This window comes from Cyanistes caeruleus, chromosome 16, assembly GCF_971803275.1.
Source record: "Cyanistes caeruleus chromosome 16, bCyaCae1.hap1.1, whole genome shotgun sequence".
In the NCBI taxonomy this organism is placed as follows: Eukaryota; Metazoa; Chordata; class Aves; order Passeriformes; family Paridae; genus Cyanistes; species Cyanistes caeruleus.
Window position 1 is genome coordinate 5099509 of NC_141716.1, and position 19713 is coordinate 5119221.

Genomic DNA, 19713 nt, shown 5'->3' on the forward strand with positions numbered 1-19713 from the left:
AAGCTGAGTTTCAAGTCTTTGTGTTGTCGCTGTAACGCTTTGTGCCGTTATCTGTGACAAGAGCAGGGAGTTCACGTCTTTATCTGGGAATAAAGACTCACAGATCACGGCAGTGTTTGACAATATGACAGCCTTGGGAAACCTGGAATACAGAAGGAAACAAACATACCTTCCAGCAGAGCAGTGGTGGCAGACTGATGCTCCTTTCTCAATCCCAGTCTGGATTAGTAGGTTCTTTGAAGTGTTTTAATTGTCTGCCTTTCGTGTGCTTGTTACCAACCACTCCAGAAGAGAGGTGAGCTCAGATATCTGCTGGCCATCCCTCCAGGATTGGGGACCATGACCAGTCAGTAAGGAACTGGTAACACAGGCAGAGAGCTCTGGTCACCTTCTGAAGGGCAGCAGCATTTACCCTTCAAACACTGCCCACAGCAGAGCCATCAGTGGAGTTACTCCATGTGCTGAGCGTAGGCAAGGGCCTAAAGAGTACTCAAACCAGGCTAAATTTCACTAAACTAGGAAGTGTGCTGTGGGCATTAGACTGGACAGTATGCACTGAATTTTTTCCAGTGAGAGCAGGGCCCCTCATAAAGAGAAGCTCTATTCAGAGATATTCAGTTACTCAGAGAGCTACGCATTGATCTCAGATCTACAGGAAATTTTAGTGATATTTTGTTACTTTGTGTCTCCTTTTTGGACAGTGAACATTCCAGCTTGCTCCAACTGATAACTTATTTTTTTCTAAAGATCTGTGACTGAGAACTGGTGTTTCTTCAGTGCTTCTCCACCCCCATATGCTTGTTCTGCAATTTTGGACAAGGAAAGCACAAGCTTTGTACTGCTAAAATGGAGACAAGATTCCCTTGTCTTCTGCTCTGGTGTTTAAGTGATATTGTGATAGAGAGAGAAGCACATAGAAACAGGTGAAAGAAAAGGTGTTATATTTGCCTGAGAAGAAAGCATCCACCATTATTCATCTGGAAAAAAAAAAGTAAAAAAAAAAATCAAGCCAAAAGAAATCCAAGGGTGTAAGTGGCTCAGATAACTTTGGATCTAGAGGGGCCTTTGATGGAGAAGGAAAGCAGACTTTGGATGTAGCTTGTACAGCCTTTACCCTGGCAAGAGCCATAGGAATGTGACATATATTTAGCCAGCATGCCTTGAACTTTAGAGGACACTGCTGTGCAACTCATCACTCCCATCCCCTCATGTTTTTTATTGAGGAAGGCTCCCAGAAATTGCCAGACATCTGATGTATTCCTCTGGGAGTGGAGATAGTCATTCTGGCATGGAGACACCTTTTGTTTTCACAGAGCGTTGCTGGACTGACTGCTGAAGTGGCTGTCACACTGCTGTCCCCAAGCTGAGTGACACTCCAGCCCCCTTGGCAGCAGAGGCCGTGTTTCTGTGTGGTGGGAGCATTTGGAGTAAAGCCCTGCGTGCTTTGGCAGTGCCAGCAGAGCTGGTGAGGCTCACCCAACACCGCAGCCCTGGCTCCATCCCACCGCTGATAACTGCAGCTCCTCCCAGTCCCAGCCAGGACAGGGGAATTGCATCCCTCTTAGCCAAGGGGATGTGCTCCCCATGGAGCAAAGGCCATCCCTCGCTGTCCAGAGGGATGAGTTCTAGTGTCTCCTGACTCGGGACAGAGGGGACAGAGCACAGTTCCACCTGTCTGATGCACAGCCACGGTGCACTGCTTCCAGCACGAGCAGGAATGATTGGACAAAGGCAGCAGAGCTGCCACTGCACTCTGAGTTATCACACAGTAGACCCATCAGTGCAATTAAGACTCTCAACAGAAGCAGTTAAAGATGTTTTTCTACACCCTACTGTTGGTGGGCAGGGATTTAACATTGGCATTGGGCTACCAGCATACCCAAGAAGAGAGAACTAGTCTGAAAACACATCCTATGTTCCTCTTTCAGGCATTGAACTGAATAAGTTTCTTTTCCCCCAACCAGATTTATTTTGGCTTAGTTTAACAGAGTAGGATGACTACCAGGAGTTAAAAAACATAGTACTGCTTTTTTCTGCAGCTTGCAAAAGTCAAATCTCATAATTTCAGAACAGACATATCTGCATCAAGCCCACCAAGACAAGAACAGGCTTTTGAGCTCCCCCTCTTCAGAGCTCTCTTGCCCCAGCCCTGCTCAGAGCAGTGGAGATGCTCTGGTGGTGGCAATGTCAGGTATGAGCTGGCTGCTGTGCAAGGATCACAGAGCTGACAGCAACTCACTGGGTCTGAGACATGAAGGGAGCTGGAAAAAGGGCACTAAGCCCATGGAAACTCAGTGAAGACACCATGGGGCTTTGCCATTAACAGGCTGCCATAGACCAGAAGATCAGCTGCAGTAGGTTAGTGGCCACCAGAGCTGATTTCCTCACTGTCACACAGACACTCAGCTTGCCACAGCTGTGACAGGAGAACCAGTAAGAGCCCTAGGATTATGTTCTACACATGAAAAAACCCCACATTATTAATTTGATAGAAGACAGCTATAAAGCAACAGGAAACAGCGTGAGATACATCCAAAACTGTCAGCAGGAACCACGGGAAGGATTAGAATAAGAATAATTGCTTTAAAGTGCTCAGCTGTTATCACAACAAAACTACTAAAGCAGCCAGGACCACCTTCATCCCCCCAGTAACCACAGGTACAGGAGAATAGCTCCAGGTACAACCAACAGGTGAGCTTCCCTGGGCCTGACCTGCCAAAGCTGAGCCTAGAAACCCTGGCAGTGCCCCGTCCTCATCAGCAGTTGGAACAGGAACAAGGAGGTCAGACCCCATCACCACGAGGGAAGGGAGAAGATTTCAAGCTTCTCCAACAATGAATGAAGCACCTCTGGAAGAAGCCAGTGTTACTTCAGACCCTGAAGCTACATTCCTGTGACAATACACGATTTAACACACTGCAGGGGCCCCAGGGAGGAGCAGGTCTCTAGTTCTCAGTCTCTCCCTTGTCCTGGGCTTGCTTGGACTCTGAATTGAAACTCAAATGCTGCACACCAGGAGAGCAGCAAGTGCTCACATGGGGTAAATGTGACATCACTGAAGGTTGCTGCTTACCTGAGCCCACCTGGGACCTGCAGTGCCTTCATCTCCCTGCTCCAGAAACATCCAAGCACCCAAATAACCTCCCTAATACAGCCCAGCCCCTCCAGCCAGGGCTGGGGGATGTCTTGCTCATGTGCCCACCTCTCATTTGGGCCACACAGCACTGATGGAGCATCCTTTGCTCCCTGTAGGGAAGCACAGAATTAATATTTTATGCATAATTAGTAATTTTTCATTCATTGCCACTTCTATAAAGTGAGTCCAATCTACAGCAAATTTGTCTAGAGTGATAAAAATGTAATTTCAGGTTCCTACACTTTCATAGATTTAACATTTTTCCAAATAATCTTCCCAGTTCTTACATTGTTTGCCTACCTGTCATGGTCTTCTTTTAGACATAATTTTGTTATCTATTACTTTAATCCCAAAATGGTGAGGGAGTGCTACATGAAAAAAAAAAAAAAGTAATGGGAATAGGCCCAGCAAATGGAGTTAAGGAGAGATAGGAAGGAGCCAGGATCTGTCAGCTCCCCAGGGCCCTGCAGGATGCCTGGGAATGACAGACAGCATTTTCCTCAGATGAGGCCAAACACATTTCTTGATAAACTAATTAAGCAAATGTGTTGAAACAATGTGAGTGTGACTTGGTGCTCATGGCTGGGGCTGCTCCCAGGGCAGCCCTGTGGGGAGCAGAGTGTTCTCCCAGGGACATGGGACTGAGGAAAGTGCAATTTGGGAGGGGGCCATGGCTGCAGTGCCTGCTCCAGGGATGTTCAGTGGGTGCCCATCTCTGGCACCATGTGTGGAGCAAGGATCACTTTATGGGGTTTGTCTGATACAGAGTGGGGTGCTGAGGCCTGTGGCATGTCACTGTTCCCATTAGCTGGGCTAGCCCATAAGTGTTCAGCCCCAACAAGAGGTGATGTTTGTGGGTCACACTGGCAGGAGTATGGAGGGATGTGTTGCAGGGAACTTTGGGCAATAGCTCTAGGTGAAGCTGCAGGTAATATTGAATTACTGCTGCTGCTGGAGGTACTGGCAGGAGAGAGAAGGAAGATGGTGGTGGTACCCTGGAGAGAAAGGAAGCCCAGTGCACCCATCAGGTGAGCTGGAGGCAGCTGCTTTGGGGTACCCTGAGCTCATTCTGTGTCCATCACTTCAGTGCTGTGCCTACAGCCTTCCTCCTCTGCTCACACATGTGGTCTGGGCCCAGACCATGGGGCATTTGTACCTTTAGACCTTACCCTCTTTGATGACACAAGAAGCATCATTGAGTTCAGCTTGATGTCCCCAGCATTCTCTGCCTTTGTGTTTTTCCTGCAGCCAAAAATAGCGAGCAGGAGAGCGGTGCCAGGGCGGCTGCTCCCTGCCCGGGCTGGGGACTCCCTTCCTCCACCCCCTTGGAGCCAAACCATCAGCAACAGCAAAATGAAATATTCCCATCCCACATGCTTGCTCTAAGGATGAAAGATTACATCCTATCCTTCCTTCTCCTCCCTCTTGGTCCTCCACTGCCTTCCAAACATGACGTTGGGCCATGTGTATCCGGAGCAGCCTTTGCTCAGACATGACAACCTGGACTTGACCCCTGAGCTTCTGGCTCCACTGAGTCTTCCTGGCCATTTCGGGCAGCAGGAACCTCTGTCAGCACTGGTGATGGATGGGTTCAGTGGGAGAGAGACCTTCAGACAAAAAGTCTCTCAAACACAGCGACAGTGAAAAGTAAAATAGACCCTGAGCAGCAGCAGCCTGTGACAAGTAGAGTTTGTGGTTCAGAGCTGCAAAGGGCTGTCCCTCCTCAGGGACATTTGGTTGTCACCACCCTTTTCTGCAGCCCGTGGTGTCCTTTGAGAGCTTTTTCTCTTGCCCAGGTATATGCTGGCTTTCAGGCTTTCCCTCTCTTCATCTTAACCAGCAAGAGCTGGAAATAAAACAAATAGCAGCAAATGTTTCTCTAGTGTGTCAAGAAGCACAGATGCAGAGGGACTGCCCAGGTGGGGGATCAGACACAACACCTGCCCAAAGCCACAGCTCTGGTTATGCACAAATGAGCTCCCAGCAATGAAGATGGTTCATGGGTATCTCCAGTTGTGATCAGCCTGGCTTGACCAGCAGATGACTTTATTATGTCAGGCAGGGTCAGGACAACTTCTGGATGGGATCTGTCTCCTCAGAGTTGTGCTATTTGCAAGATATCAGTGAACTCCAGGAGATCAGACAACCCTGCCCAGCACCCACCCCACACAGTCCTGGCTTCGAGTGGTGGCTTGCACTGCAGGAATCCCTGGAGAGAGTCAGCCTGGTCTTGGAGACATCAGTCTCTTGACTCCTCTGCAGAGCTGGGGAAGCCAGTACAACCAGAAGAGGAAATGAGGGCAGAGGAGAGAGGATCTGACCTTGTGTTTCTGTCTCCTTTTCCAGATTAAGCCATTTCCTTAATAAGAGACACACACCCTGCAGTCCAAATATTAGCTGAGTTTCCATTTCAGGCAATGCCATCAGCAGCAAGCCCAACCCCAGCATGCGCCTGTACCTGCTCTCCATTGCATGACATTTTAACATTGAAACCCCATTAATTGTTCAGACAAGTCCTTCATTTGTGTATCCAGCACAGATGGCAAGCTCCTTCACAGCACCAGTAGCCTGAGCCCTGGACTGGGGGAACATCAAATCAGAGGAACAAGTCACAGCAACCCTTTGCTGCTGCCCTGACTCCACATGGGTGTGAGCAGAGCAATTCTGCTTCTGGGGGTGGCTGAATTCACGTCACTCCTTGTTCCACCACCAAAGCAACAACCAGCAGCCACAGGGTGCAAATCATTTCCTTCAGCCAGGGGTTCAAGGCTAAGGTCTAATCCTCTGGGAATACTGGCTGTGACCAGGGAATAGGGGTTGCTGCTGGATGGTGGCTGTGTGTGCTCCAAACCCTTGCCCTTATTGCCCGTGCCCCTCGTTCACCTGGTGCTTTATGATGGGCTTTGCTAACATACATGAAATTTAATTTCCGGTTATTAACCCACAAAAAGGTATTGCTGTTTTCAGAATTACACTGCTTCCAATTAGTGTTGCCCTTTGGTTTATGGTATGTTGTTTTTCTGGAAAACCTTTGAACCAGGCTGTGCACCAGCTGAAGGGCATTCTGGGGCTCTTAATAAAGATTAACTCTTTGGAGCAAATACCTGTTCTGATTCATGAGAACTGCAGACTCACAAGGGAAGGGGATCTCAGGAAATCCTAGATGTCTCTTTGCTTTCCCTTCAATTTTCTCCATGTATATTTTCATGCTTTGCAGTTCCCATTTTCCTGCCGTGCTGAAGGCAGTGTCTTTCTTTCTGTAGGTAGGATGGTCATGACAAAGTAAGAATTTTTTTCAGAAGCTGGACATTCAGCCACTGCACTCCTGCTAAGAAAGCCTTTGGGCTGGTTTTGTCCCATGCCTCTGTCAAACTTGTGTAGAGAAGAAAAAACTTGTGACAGCAAGAGGAGAGAAGGTGCTTATTGTCACCTAGGAACAATGATACACAAATTTATTTGATGTCTTGCTCATTGCTGACTCTCACCACTCACCTTTTTTCCATGCACCCATGAAATTTTATGCCTCAGAGTCAGCTTTAGTGTTTCTGCTTTCTTTGGTGTTACCATTTACTCAGGTCCTTACCTTCAAACTACCAAATACAAAGACAAAAGTGACCTCAATGGATGTATTTTCACTCTGACTGGCTTTCAGCTTATGTTTGTTATTACATCACATTTCTATCTCCAAAGGCTGTAGTCTCCCATGTTAATTTATTCTTTCATTGGACCTTCCCCAGGCAAAATATTTAAAACCAGGGGGAAAAAAAAGAAAATTTACCTTAGGAAATTTAGCATTCATTGCTGTCTTTCAGCCAGAAAGTTCTCTAGACTTTTTGCAGCTCCCCTAGGAGACAGATGATTTGCAGTGTGGGTACTTGTACCATACATGTGCAAGGCAAGTCTCATCTCTGAGAATCCAGTGCTGAGTTCTTGGAGAGCCAACGTGTGCAGCACTCCATTATCTCTAATTTCAAGCAAAAAAGTATTAATTAGAGTAATCTTTGAACAGGCTTGATGTCCAGAAGGACAAGATCCACATGTTTCAGGAGCATTTCACCCCTCAGATGCAAACCCAAGGCAAGATCTATGTGCCGGACAGCCATGGACCAATATAATCCTTGGATATTCTCATTCCTTATGGAAATGGGTGCTTCATTCTCTGTTTGAACAGTCTTGTTTAATCAGCTCCTCTGGACCAGCACTTCTCCTAAAATCTGCTCTATAAAGCAACAAGCCCAAGATTCCTGAGTGGGAAATCCGTGGCTGTTCCCTGTTTTGAGCATGGCTGTATATCTGCAAGGACATGCAGTGAGCTGAATGACTCCAACCTTGGTGGGTCTGAGGACATTTATTGTGAAAAGCATCTGGGGAACCATCAAAGTAATTGCTCAGGGCTGATGTACGTGTTTCTAATGAGTCTCACTGCAGAGGGACTTATTCAGTGTCTGCGTTATTTACACAGGACAGCACTATCAGTAAAAGGCCTTATTATCTTCTCTGTATTTGTAACTGTATCTTTCAGTTTAGCAACACTCAAATTCAGTGTGGCTTGTGTTTTTTTATTATTTTTATAGCTTGTTTCCTCTTTAGTGATATTATCATGGAGCCAATAAAACTGCTTTCCTTCTACATCTGGTCAAGGGAAGATTTTGCTGGGTACACGAGTCATATTTCTGTAAATGCCTCCAAGTGAATATAAAAAGCTGTTGGAAGCAATTGAGTTTATTGTTGCCTTATGTACTGCCATTAATTAGGAAATAAAGTGAACTGCATTTTATATCACTTGTAATCAAAACGTTACAGTCTTAATGTGAAGTCTTCCAAGTGCAGAGCTTCAAAGCAGCCTCTGTTCTCGTACAAATGAGCAGTGAGGAAAAAGGATACAAAGATTCTTTAAATTTTAAAATTCATGGCCCAGATTTTCTGAGTGCTGCCATGCAATGAGGCAGGATGGAAGCAACTGCACCAACAGGGCGGGCAGGCAGGATAACTGCACCTGGATAACCTTTGCCATTGTGTTTTATTCCACCACTGCAGCATCCCAGTAACTCTGGTAACTGAGGATGGCTCCTGGATTGGGTACCACGAAACACCCATCTTTAGCAACCACCCTTTACTTCAGATTAAATTGATGGTTTCATCCCCTAAGTCTGTTTTCATAGAATTCAGAGTTTTCTTGATGCCCTTTCCTGCCTCCCAGTTTAAAACACCAAGCAAGATAAAATATAAATAATAAAAGAAACACAAACAAAATACTTGAAAAGAAAAGAAAGCAAGAAAAAAAAAAAAAAAAAGAGGCATTTCATCAGCAACCCTTTTTTCATAACCTTTAACATTAGGTGCCTTTGTCAAGTCCATTAGGACCATATCTGCACTTTCCGGAGTTTGAATGCTTTCATATATTTGGCTCCATATGAACAAACTGGTGGAGCAAACATATTAGTAGATCATTTGCCATGTACATGATTCAGATACCCAGACATGTACAAAACCCAGGCAGGGATTAACCAAGTCTGACAGCACTGAAGTGACTCCAGTTGTGTGTATGTATAAGCGATAATGAACCAAAAGCCCTGTTTGCCTTCAAATAACACACAAAATGATTAATTAGACAGAGGGCATGAGTAATAATCACAATATTATATGCTCCACCATAATGGAACGCTGCTCTCTTCTTGCTTTGTTCCTCTAATCTCTGAGAAGCAAATATCCACTGGGTGTTACCAGCAGAGTGGGAGGCAGATTGTGGTTGCTCACAGGTTATGAGCAGCACTTCTTTCCCACTGTGATTTTATACCCCCGGGACATCCAGAAAACCTCTTTGGAAAATACCCGATTGCTAAAGGATTAAAGAGATCTGCAGGAAAAAAAAAAAAGCAGAGTTCTAGTTGCAGATTACGGACTTGAACGTGTTCCCATTAAATTAAATGGTAAAATTTTCTTTGATTTGGAGCTGGATCCTGAATGCTTTATCATCAAGATATTCTTTGCTAAAAGTCATAGCTTGTTGTAGACATACATAAGAAAAAAGAGCAGTTGCACAACCCCTTATTTCCTGTTTATTCATCTCTTTCTGCTGTGAGGCAAATCTGCTTTTTTGAGTATTTAGCAAGCAGCTCTTCCTTCAGGGTGTTCCCACCCTGGCTGGGCACAGGAGCTGCTGGGTCTCAGCCCTGGAGCTCGCCCCAGCTCAGCCTCCAGCCCGGCCTGGGGTCGGCAGATGGAGCAGCAGCCTTGGCTTGCTCCTGTCTCCTTGTCCCTCCAAGGAGCAGCATGGATGGCAAATTTCCAGCATGGACTGGAGAGCTAAAGATGATGTCAGGAGCCACCTTATGTCTTGGTTCCCTGCCCAGAGACCAGGCAGCAGCAACTGCACGAGTGCAGCTCCAAACTCTCTCTGCAGTCCCAGCCCTGCCCTCCGCACTTGGCTCAACAGCAAAGAGGACAAGGAGATTAAATCCTCCACCAACACTCTGTGCCTTTATGATGTGAGCTGTGCTTCTCCCCAGCTCCCCCAGGAAGCCCACACACCACACAGAAGTGCACAGGGGTACAGGGCCAAAATTTGTCCTTAGGTTTGAAATTCAACCGACACTAAACCCAACTGAACAGACACACTTTGTTTTCCTCATTAAAATAACAAACCCCATTTTTCTATATTAGCTATATATAACTTTAACCATCCTCCAAAGTTAAAAATATTATAGGCAAATTCCTGTCTTTGCCTATTTTTAGTTGCTATTGTCCCCTCTGACATTTTGGTGCATGTATTGACTTGGATGCTCATGGAGCTGGCAGAGGTTCTGCAGGGGTTGTTCAGTAGGAAGTGACCAGGGAACACAAGCTGTGATGCATTTCTGCATTTTAATTCATTAATTCGAGCTCAGCCCAAGGGAAACTGGTGCACTTCCTCAAGCACCACTTTATCTTCTTCCCCAGGGACCCTTGGTTTTGGAGTGAGAGAGGAGGTGATCACACTGCCTGTGTGGGAGCAGCCCTAGACAATGGAGTTTACAAATGAATATTTGTTTTTTTCTACTGTATTTTTCTCCTTTAAATTCCTCCCACCTCTCTTTCCTCAAACACTACCTGGTTTGGGGGTCCACTGTGCAAGCAGGCTGTGTTCAAGACAAAACAGCATCAATACCCAGGGTATTTGTGATGCATCATCACTTTCTGGTGAAGATTTTTTATCTAGGATTGCAAAAAGTGCTTTCTCATTCAGTCTGTGCAGTATGATGTTTCCAATATCAACTCTTGGTCCCTCTCTGCCTTTGAAGGATGTTTTGAAGCCACTGATGGGCAATGTAAATGGAGATGTGAGAGACCCTCACAAGCTGTACCAAGCTCCTGCTTGTTTCAGTAGAAACTGAGAAAATAAGAGTGAAGGTGTCTACCAGACACTCCAGAAACACTGCCTGGATAAGCATGGAAAAACTGGTAACTATTCATGATTTAACCATCTTTGTAAATATTGCAGAAACCTCTGAAACACAGAGGCAGGCAGCTCTGCCAGCATGAGTCATGAAAATCAGATTTATCCTCACCACGTCTTGATCCACATTATCCCACTCCCAGCCACTTCCCTTTCCACAGCTCTGAAGCACCCTGCACCCCACAACTGCTCTCCTTGCCAGACAAATGTCTCCCTGACATTTGCACACCCTCTCCCATGACTGACCTCAGCAAAGTTGGAGTCTGATGCAGAAGGGAAAATATTCCCTTCACTTGACATACCTACGTGTTAAAATGAAACAGGCTCGTACAGGGAAAAAAACCTCACCCTTATCAGTGTGACATTGTGGAGTCCCACGATCATAATCCAATATTAGTGTGTGATAGAGGTCCTGCTGCTGCTGCAGCCCATGCTGGGGGAGAGGTGGCACCTTGGGGGTGACCTCTGCGAGGCTCACCTGCCTTAAGCCCCCAGCACCTCCCTCAGACAGGGGGATTTGTGACTTTGGGAGGGGAGAGGAAGGTCAAGGACACCTCCTTCCCAGTCACTGAGCTTGTGCAAAGTGCTCTGCAAGAATGAGAATCAGATGGAAAATTATGGGAATAATCAGATCTCTCAAAGTCTCCTTCATGCCCTAAAAGCTTCCCAAATTTACCTCAGGAAGGACTGTGGGAAATGTGGAGAACTCTATGCTGGGGAGATGTGGAGGGGCTGAAGTGAAGGTTGGATGCAAATCAGTGCCTCTCTCCATCATTCCACCTGCCAAATCTGACTCTTTTCCCCACTCTGCAGGCCACAATCTCATTTGGGTTCCTGCCCTTTATCTTACAATTTCTCAATTACTCCAGGTTTCAAGGACCTCACCTTTTTGGCACCTGAATAATCCATTCAAGGGCAATCTCTGCACTCCTTGCCCACGGTGCAGGTGATGACAGCCCTTGGCTCAAAGGTTATTGTATGAAGCAGGGTTTGGCCCCTGGTCCTGCTTCTGGATGAGGATGTTTGGCAACAGAAGGCAGCTTTCCATGGTCACTCTCTCCTCTGAGCATGTCAAAGCTTTGCTGAGGAGAAAGAGCTTAAGGCCATTAAACTTCCACATCCAAATGGGATCCATGAAATTCACCTTGTTCCCTCACCCTGCCATCAAATCCCAGCCAACAGGGACTCTGAATCTTTCCTCTTTTTGTAAATAAAGGGATGTATATGTCAAAGCACTGTACTTGGATGTGAACCTGGAAAAGCCCTGTGCCAAATGATGGCTTATGAATTTGAATCTCTACTGGGAGGGCTGCACTTCAGTCCTTCTGGCACCCTGGCATCCCCAAAACCTTCCCCAAAACCCTGCCTGTAGCTGTTAGAGCCAAACTGGCCACATGTGCTTGCTCATATTTATCTTTCTTGAACCACTCTGGCTCAAGGAGGGACATTTAACATGTCAATCATATTCCCATTACTGTAGCAATTCATTAGTGCAGTGGAATGAGATCCTGAGAGAAATTCTCTCAAAGGAAAGGGGTGGAGAAACAGGCTGGGGAGTCTGCAAGGTTAATTCCCTGGGGAATTGCTTTATTTTTTAATTCAGTGCAAATTCAATCATGTTTGTCAGCTGTTTTAAGGAAAATACAATTACCTCAGGTGCTAAGACACCATGGAGAAAAGGATAACTTGGGACTGGTCTGAGTTATATCCCTAAATACAAACCAGATTAAAGCTCCAAACCAGAGACAGGAGAAACAGGACAACAAATGGCACTGCTCACACAGGCAGCCACACACCACCTTCCCCAGAGGTGACATCTAAACCTAATATTAAAGTTTAGTGTGACCACGGTTAGATGGTGCTAGAAAAACTTATTTTCCTTTATTTTCTGCAGTCTGTACCAGAGAATTCCATCAAAACAGTGGCCCAGGCAGCAGCCCCTGCTTATTTGCACCCCACACAGATCAATGGGATGCACAAGAGCTCCTGAAAGCCCAGCATTTGTTCCTGGCCCAGACTCCAGCAGCTGCTGAGGGCATCCATTTATAACAGAGACAGTGGAGATCCCTCTCAGCACTGCAGAAAGGCTCTTTACGTCATAAATTGTATTTAAAGACTCTTTCAAGGAGACAAGCAAATTTAAGAGGGCAGTTAGCTCCTGGCACTTAGATGCATAACTTTATTTGAGTATTCAATTTCCTCCTTCATTCATAAAGTAAACAATCTGAGTTATCTGAAAGTGACTGTATACTCCTGCAGTGTTTTCTTAAAAGAGTCAATAGGAGCAAGGCGACATAAAATGCTTCAGAGAGCATGACACAGGAAAACACGAGCCTTTAAATTATACACATTCAGGAAGCGGTTGAATTCAGCATTTTAGATGGAAAGGTTAAAATGTTTGTGCTGAATTGTATTAAATCTTTCACCAGTAAATCCTGTAGGAAGCAGAACATTTGAAGGAACCTACTTATTCCCAGTGTCTAGGAAAGACTCCCAGAGTTTCAGAGGAAAATGTCCATTAATCTCATCAGACAAGTGCAATCTAATAAAAGCTGTTGTTAAGTTAAGGCAACTTGGTTAAGTGTTTTCCAAATTTAGTTTATTCCTCCACACCCCCCCAAAAAACCCACCTTTTGGTCTGAAATGAAGAAACTTTGTTGCTTTTCAGCCTGAAATGACCTTTTTGAAGAAGATTTTACCAGCTTTTGGAGAACTACTGCTGGGTGCTGGCAAGGGTGGCCAGGGCTCCTCAACAGCAGCTCAACTCCACTATAGGATGGGTTTGTAGATTCAGGTCCCTCAGCAGGACAAGCCCACTGTCCCCTAGCAGTGGTTTCACTTCTCAAACACAATCCAAACTTTATCAAATGGATTGGTTTTAGCCCAGTTCCACAACAAAATCCAGAGCCAAGTAACCAGAGCCATTTCTGCCACTGACCTCCTGCTGCACCTTTTCCAGGTCATTTTGCCTCATGACATGCCAGCTCCAATGACTGATGAAATGTGGATGGGACAGATGACTTCTGACATGAAGATGACACCAGAAAGTGCTCTCACAACTACAGAGTTAAAGATGGGGAGCCAAGCTTGAAAGTCTGATAGAGTTTAAACATTTTACCTCTGTTTGACCAAAAATCTCCCTGAGGAAAGGAAGGAATCAACTGATAGCAAGGCAGTATATTCACAGCCTCTTTCCAAATTAGAACAGAATTAATAATTTCAGTGGAGGACTGAAAATGCACAGCTAGACTTTTTCAAGAGGTATTTAGCACTTCTGGAGCCCGGAGTGCCTGATGATCCAAAGCGTTGAAATTTGTGAGCTTCCCAATGGTCAATTCAGCCTTGGCTGGGAAGGGAAATTCTCAGCTTTCTTACAAAACAAACTAAAAGCAAAACAAACCACTTTTCCTGGTGAGACTTTCATTCAATTCTGCAGACTCAGGAAGCTCCCAAGATAAGCCTCCACTCCAAGGATACGCTCCACACTGAGGCCTAGACCTGGCAATTAGCAGGAACAGAACGTGCTTAATGAATTACCACATTTGGGCAGCCAGACTCAGGAGGGAAAAATAACCTAAACCTTTGCCTTGTGTTTTCTGCAGACCAATTGTGCACTTCAATAAAAGGCATCAGTGATAACAAAAAGCATGTCAGTCTCCCAAGAAACCTTCCAAGGAAGTCCCCAGATTTCCTGTTTCTGAGTAAGGTTGAGAAACCACAGCAATTTCTCCCTGACATTTTTTTTCCCCTCATAGTTTTGGCTTTCAGTGAGACATTCAGAAGCACTTAAATACTGAGTTTTAAAAAGCTTCTAAACCTCAGATCAGATTCTGGTTTTGTTTGGATTTGTTTTCTGATTAAGAGGTAAGTAGATTTCTATTTTATCCAAACCAATTTGCCATGAATTAGGGACTATCTTTAGCCAGTTGCTCTTTGAAAAATCAAAACTAAATTTAATTACAGGAGTGGAAGCCAGCTATTTTAGAAATTGTGGATACTATTGTGGTTTTATTTTTGGCTTTAAGCTATTGTAAGTGGAAGAGGTTTTGGTTGCCATTTATCCAGGCTGCCTTTAAAAATTCCATCTCCAGTGACCTCACTCAGATTTCTCCAGATGTGTCTGATTTTGTGGTTATGTTCCAAGCCTCATTGACACCACTGTGGCCAAAATGATTGGTGAGGCACCAACCAAGCCACAAAGGCAAAGCAAGCCAAGAAAAGTGAAGAGGTATCAACATTTCAGAGGCTTCAAAAAGTTTAAGGAAACTTTTTGTTTGAGCACAAAGGTCTTGTGAAACCTGGAGCTCCTGAGGAGAAGGTGCCAATATGTGAAGGCAGCTCGTGGTGTCTCCAGTCTATCCTGGATGTCCCAAAAATGTATAAATTAGTGCTTTATAAAAGTCCTGTTTTACTTAGGTTTAGATATGTCTAAACCTGGGGAACAAGGGTGGGTTCAGCACCCACGAACACCTCAGGGTGCTCCTGCTCTCCCAGCTTTGTGACTTTGGGGTGATGGGGCAGGTGTGGCTCTTCTCTCCCCAAGTTTGGTGCCCATAACACCACAAAGGTATCTCTGTCCCTGAGACTGGAGTGCCCAGGGCACCCCACACAGCAGGGAAAGCGGGGAACATGAGGACACAGCTCTGCATCCTTGTCAGGAGGTGAGGGCAAGCAGCAATGTCAGAGTCAATGACCTCAGAGCACAGCCCATCTGAGAAGGAGAACTGTTATTAAAACTGTCTGCTCAGAAATGAGCTATCCATTATTAATATTTTAAATTGCTAAATCCTCTCTAGCCGCGTGTTAATATGAGGCAAAGCTGCATGATTTAAAAGCAAAGCTCAAGCCACTGTCAATCACTCCTGGGAGTGTAGCAAAGCCTGCTGCAGGAATATTGATGAGACAAATTTTCCTTCTGGGAGAGATGTTTCTGGAACAGCTTTTCTGGGTGCTCAGCCTCCTTCCAGAGAAGGTGAGGGATCTTTCAAGTGTTGGGACTGTCCTGTGACCCACAGACACTGCACTCACCCTGAATGCAGAGCACAGGACAAAGCTGGTACACCAGGCTCGTGCTCACAGAGCCTTTCCTGTGGGTGCAAGGTTGGATTTAGGAGCAAGCTCTGCAATGAACCAAGAGAGAAACACATTCAGGAATTATGTCCCTTTATTTATGTCCCATTTTTCCCCAGGAATTATGTTTGGTTTTTATCATGGGCTTTCTACAGACTCCCGAGGAACTCCAAGATCCTTCTTGTACCTCAGCACAGAGGAAATGTTTTCTTTGCAGGAAAACATGGTTTTGGGCATGAACTGAAGAAACCCAAGCTGAAGACAGGAAGTTCTGGGTTGCTGTTGGCTGAGATGAATGTAGAAATGGAGAAATGACAGCCTGTATTTGTCACTTTTTTCCTCCTGAAGGAAAGTTGATGGCAACATGCTCAGCTACACCTGGGTGCCAACTCAATCCCAAACCTGAACTTGTTATGAATGTATTATTTAATAAGAAATATATACATTTTTATACCCATGATGACCTAATACATTAAAAATGCTTTAGGACAGCAGAAAAGCCAGTTTACAATGCTTCCAAAGCCATTCCCACGGCGTGAGGCTCAAACACCACCGTCATTCCTGACTCACCACAAGCTATCACCCTCCCTGTAAGTTCCCTGCTCCTGTTTGGTGCTGTGACATTATTAATCAGGGAGGAAAGATGTCAAGGTCAGGCTCAGGAGTGGCAATCACCCTGCAATGCCCATGCAGTGATGGCCTTGCCAGTGACAGCATGGGGAACGTTCTCCCACAAAGCAAACAAAGGTGGATCTGAATCAACTGCCTCCCAAAAGGCCACTTTCAGGTGCCCTTTGAGCAGCAGCAGCTTCCCTGTTGAACATTCCTGTTGCAGATCCCTACAGACACACATGGAGTGTCTGTTACAGCCTCCAGGGGTAAATGATTAACTCCTGTTCCACCTTGGCACTCACCTTAGTCCTGCTCATGCAGGAGGGGTGGGGTCTCCAGCAGTGTTTCCCAACCCCCTGGCTGAGGCCACGGCACTAAAAGCTGCATAAACACTCCCCAGTCAGGTGTCACAGTGGGCTCTGGGGCTAAATTCCCATGATTTCCATTCATTTAATGAACTGGAGCTGTTCTTTATTGCAAGCAAGGAGTGAACAGATGGGAGGAATGACACCAACATCCGCAATAACAGTGACACGAGGGCTCTGCTCCACTCCTGTCTGTGCCCACTTCTCTTTTTCTCCCAACAGTCTCTCAGGTGGTCCCACAGAAGGGTCAGTCCCATTCCTTTCCCTAGGGAAGGGAAATGTGAGCGCAGGTGAAACTGGAGCAAGGGCTGGAAGTTTCTACCAGTGTTTGCTTGGAGTCATTTGCTTGGTTTGGAGGAAAAAAATCGTAAGAAGAATCTCACTTTGCTGTTTTCTATCCAGCTTTCCCCCCATGTACGCTTATGTGCACTCATTCCCAATACAAGGGCTTCCAAAGCTTTCCCAGGCATGAAACTAGATTTGCACCCAAACCAAGACAGAATCTTCTACTTGAATGATAAAATTTTCCTACTTGCTCCTGTTTTCTTCTAGATCATCAGGAAATTCAAATAGCATCCCCTTTATGAGGGTAATTATCTCTATGGGAGAGCTGCTGAGCGGGGTTACCTTGCACCAGCTGAGAAATTTGCCCTGGGAGCAGCTCAGCCTCCAACATTTTCAAACAGCACAATGGTCAAGGTCTGCTGTTGGCCACATTTAATGCTGCTGTGGAAATGCTTGCTATAAAATCTCTCTTGAAATTCCAATATTAATGCATTTCCTAACGATGTTAAGGAGAGCCTGCAACAACAAGGCAAAGGCTGGTAAACCCCAGCAGTCCCAAGGCAGTAGAAAACTGTAGCTGAAGATGCTTTTTGCCAAGACTGACCATAAAAACTGTCCAAAACTTCTCTCCATCCTTCTTCTTCACACCTGTGGTATCACTGACATGTTACCTGTGGTGATTCTCTTGGGTAGAAGTTTCACTGGTACATGGGATTGATATTTTTCAGAGAAGATGATGGATGAGGAAAAACTCCCTTTTTACAAGAGCCTTTCTGGAATGTGCTGCTCAACAAGCTTCCCTTTGAGAAGGAACTTTGAAATAAAATCACTTTGCAGAAGGTGTTATTGCTCCTCATTAAGTGTATTCTATGTAAATTTGATACTGAACAGAAGAAATTCTTGGAGACACCACCTCCTTCCAACCCCTGGCCACAAAGCTTTCTCCAGGAAGGACCACCTGATGTGATGAAAGGACTGGTGTTGTTTGTTTTCTTCTTCTATGCATACAATGGTGAGATTGAATGTTCAGCTCTGCTTTAGCTGCTGCACGAGTAAATAGCCTGGATATTTAATTACTGCAGCACATTGACCTGGAAAACAGCCTGGGTTGTTTTCCTGGCTGGCACACGACACCAGCTTGGCAAAAAACCCCAAAACATTGGAGAGGAGCAGTGAAGCAGTGGACAGAGACTGGGAAGGAGCACTGAATTTCCCTCTGTGCATCACCAATCTCTTCCAGAGTGATTAAAACCCAACAACAGAGCCCTACACCCCTTCATCCCCTAGAGCTCTGCTGTATCTGGCTTCCACCTTCTTTCCAGGACAAATCTCTTGGATCCACATAATGCTTCACAGACTTTTCAACCACAGGGAAGGAAGTTTGATGCCCCCATCCCATATAACCATGGTGGGAGCATTCCCCAGCTGGCACAAACCATCCAAACCCGGTGCACAGCTTCTCCCAGGGCTGTGTGTCCCCAAGGCTTGTGCAAGGAGCACTCAAGCTCCTCTGCCAGCTGGGTGGTATTTGCAGCTTAGGCAGAGCCCAGGCTGCAGCTGAGCTGCCACATAAGTTGTGCTGAACATTTCTGTGTGTAGCACAGGAGAAATGATGGTTCTGTGCTCCAGCATAAGTGACACCCCATTAGAGAGTCTGGGCCTTTGGGGGTCTGGCAGACATGAAACCACAACTTTCCATTTTCCATGCAGAAACCTTTTTTTTTATGTTTTTTTTGTTTGTTTTTTTAAAGCAACTGCTTGGGTGAGCAATGATTTTTATTGTGTTATTAATACGACCATAAACAAGAACAACATGTGTTTATAGGCTCAAGAGCTTCATTACTCGCTCTCTGACTTGGTAGAAATCACCGTGGCATCAGTTTAAAGTGCAAAATGGAGCAAATCATTGTAGCCATGTTGTAAAATCATCTGGGCAGGCAACCTTTGAACAAAAGCAATTGATAGCTCTGAGGCAGCTGTACAACAGCAGTAAACAAAATAGTTGTCCACAAGCCACCAGACCTGCAGGAGAGCAAATACACCCCATGTTTTGGAAGGGGAGGGAGCACTAAGGGGACTGAGAAAGGTTTGGGAAAGAGAAGTAAAGGTTATTCTCTGAAGATGACAGAGCTGCTGTTGGCACAGAAGGTGGGGAGGGAGCTAGGAGGGGTGGGACAGTGCCTGCTGTGGGGGGAACCTGTACCCTGGTCAGCTGCAGGGTCTGGTTCTCCCAGACCTCAGTTTTGTGTCTGATCTCCTTCAGCCCTGATGTCCCAAACATTCAAATTCCTGTGACAAACTGTGTGGGCTGAGCTGGGCTGTGCCACCAGGAGGTTGTAGGAGCAGGACTGAGGATGTACCATGAGCAGGGAAGATCCAAACTTTCCCATGTTTTGTTTTTTTTCACACCTACTGGGGCAAATGCTCCTCTTTGCCATGTAGTAGGGGGCACAAAGGGATGTGGACCCCTTGGGAAGGACTTCAAAGTGGCTGGTGGGAGAATGGCTAAATATTGCACAGAACCCCCTGGATGTGAGTCTGCCTGGGACCTGCACAGGGGTGCTGGATCTTCTGTGGGTGCAAAGACCTGGAGAGAAGGAATTTCCTCTGTCCCACAGGGCTGGGCAGACACGTTGCCTCTGCCACGAGGAGACCAAGGGACACAAGTGCTCAGGAATGGCTCCTGCCTTGGGAATGGGAGTGAAAGATTGGAAGATGCTTCCAAGAAGTGAAAAACCAGCGTTGTGGATGATATCACCCAGTGAGGGCAGGGAGTGAGCAGGAAGGAAAAATTACACATGTCCCAGTTG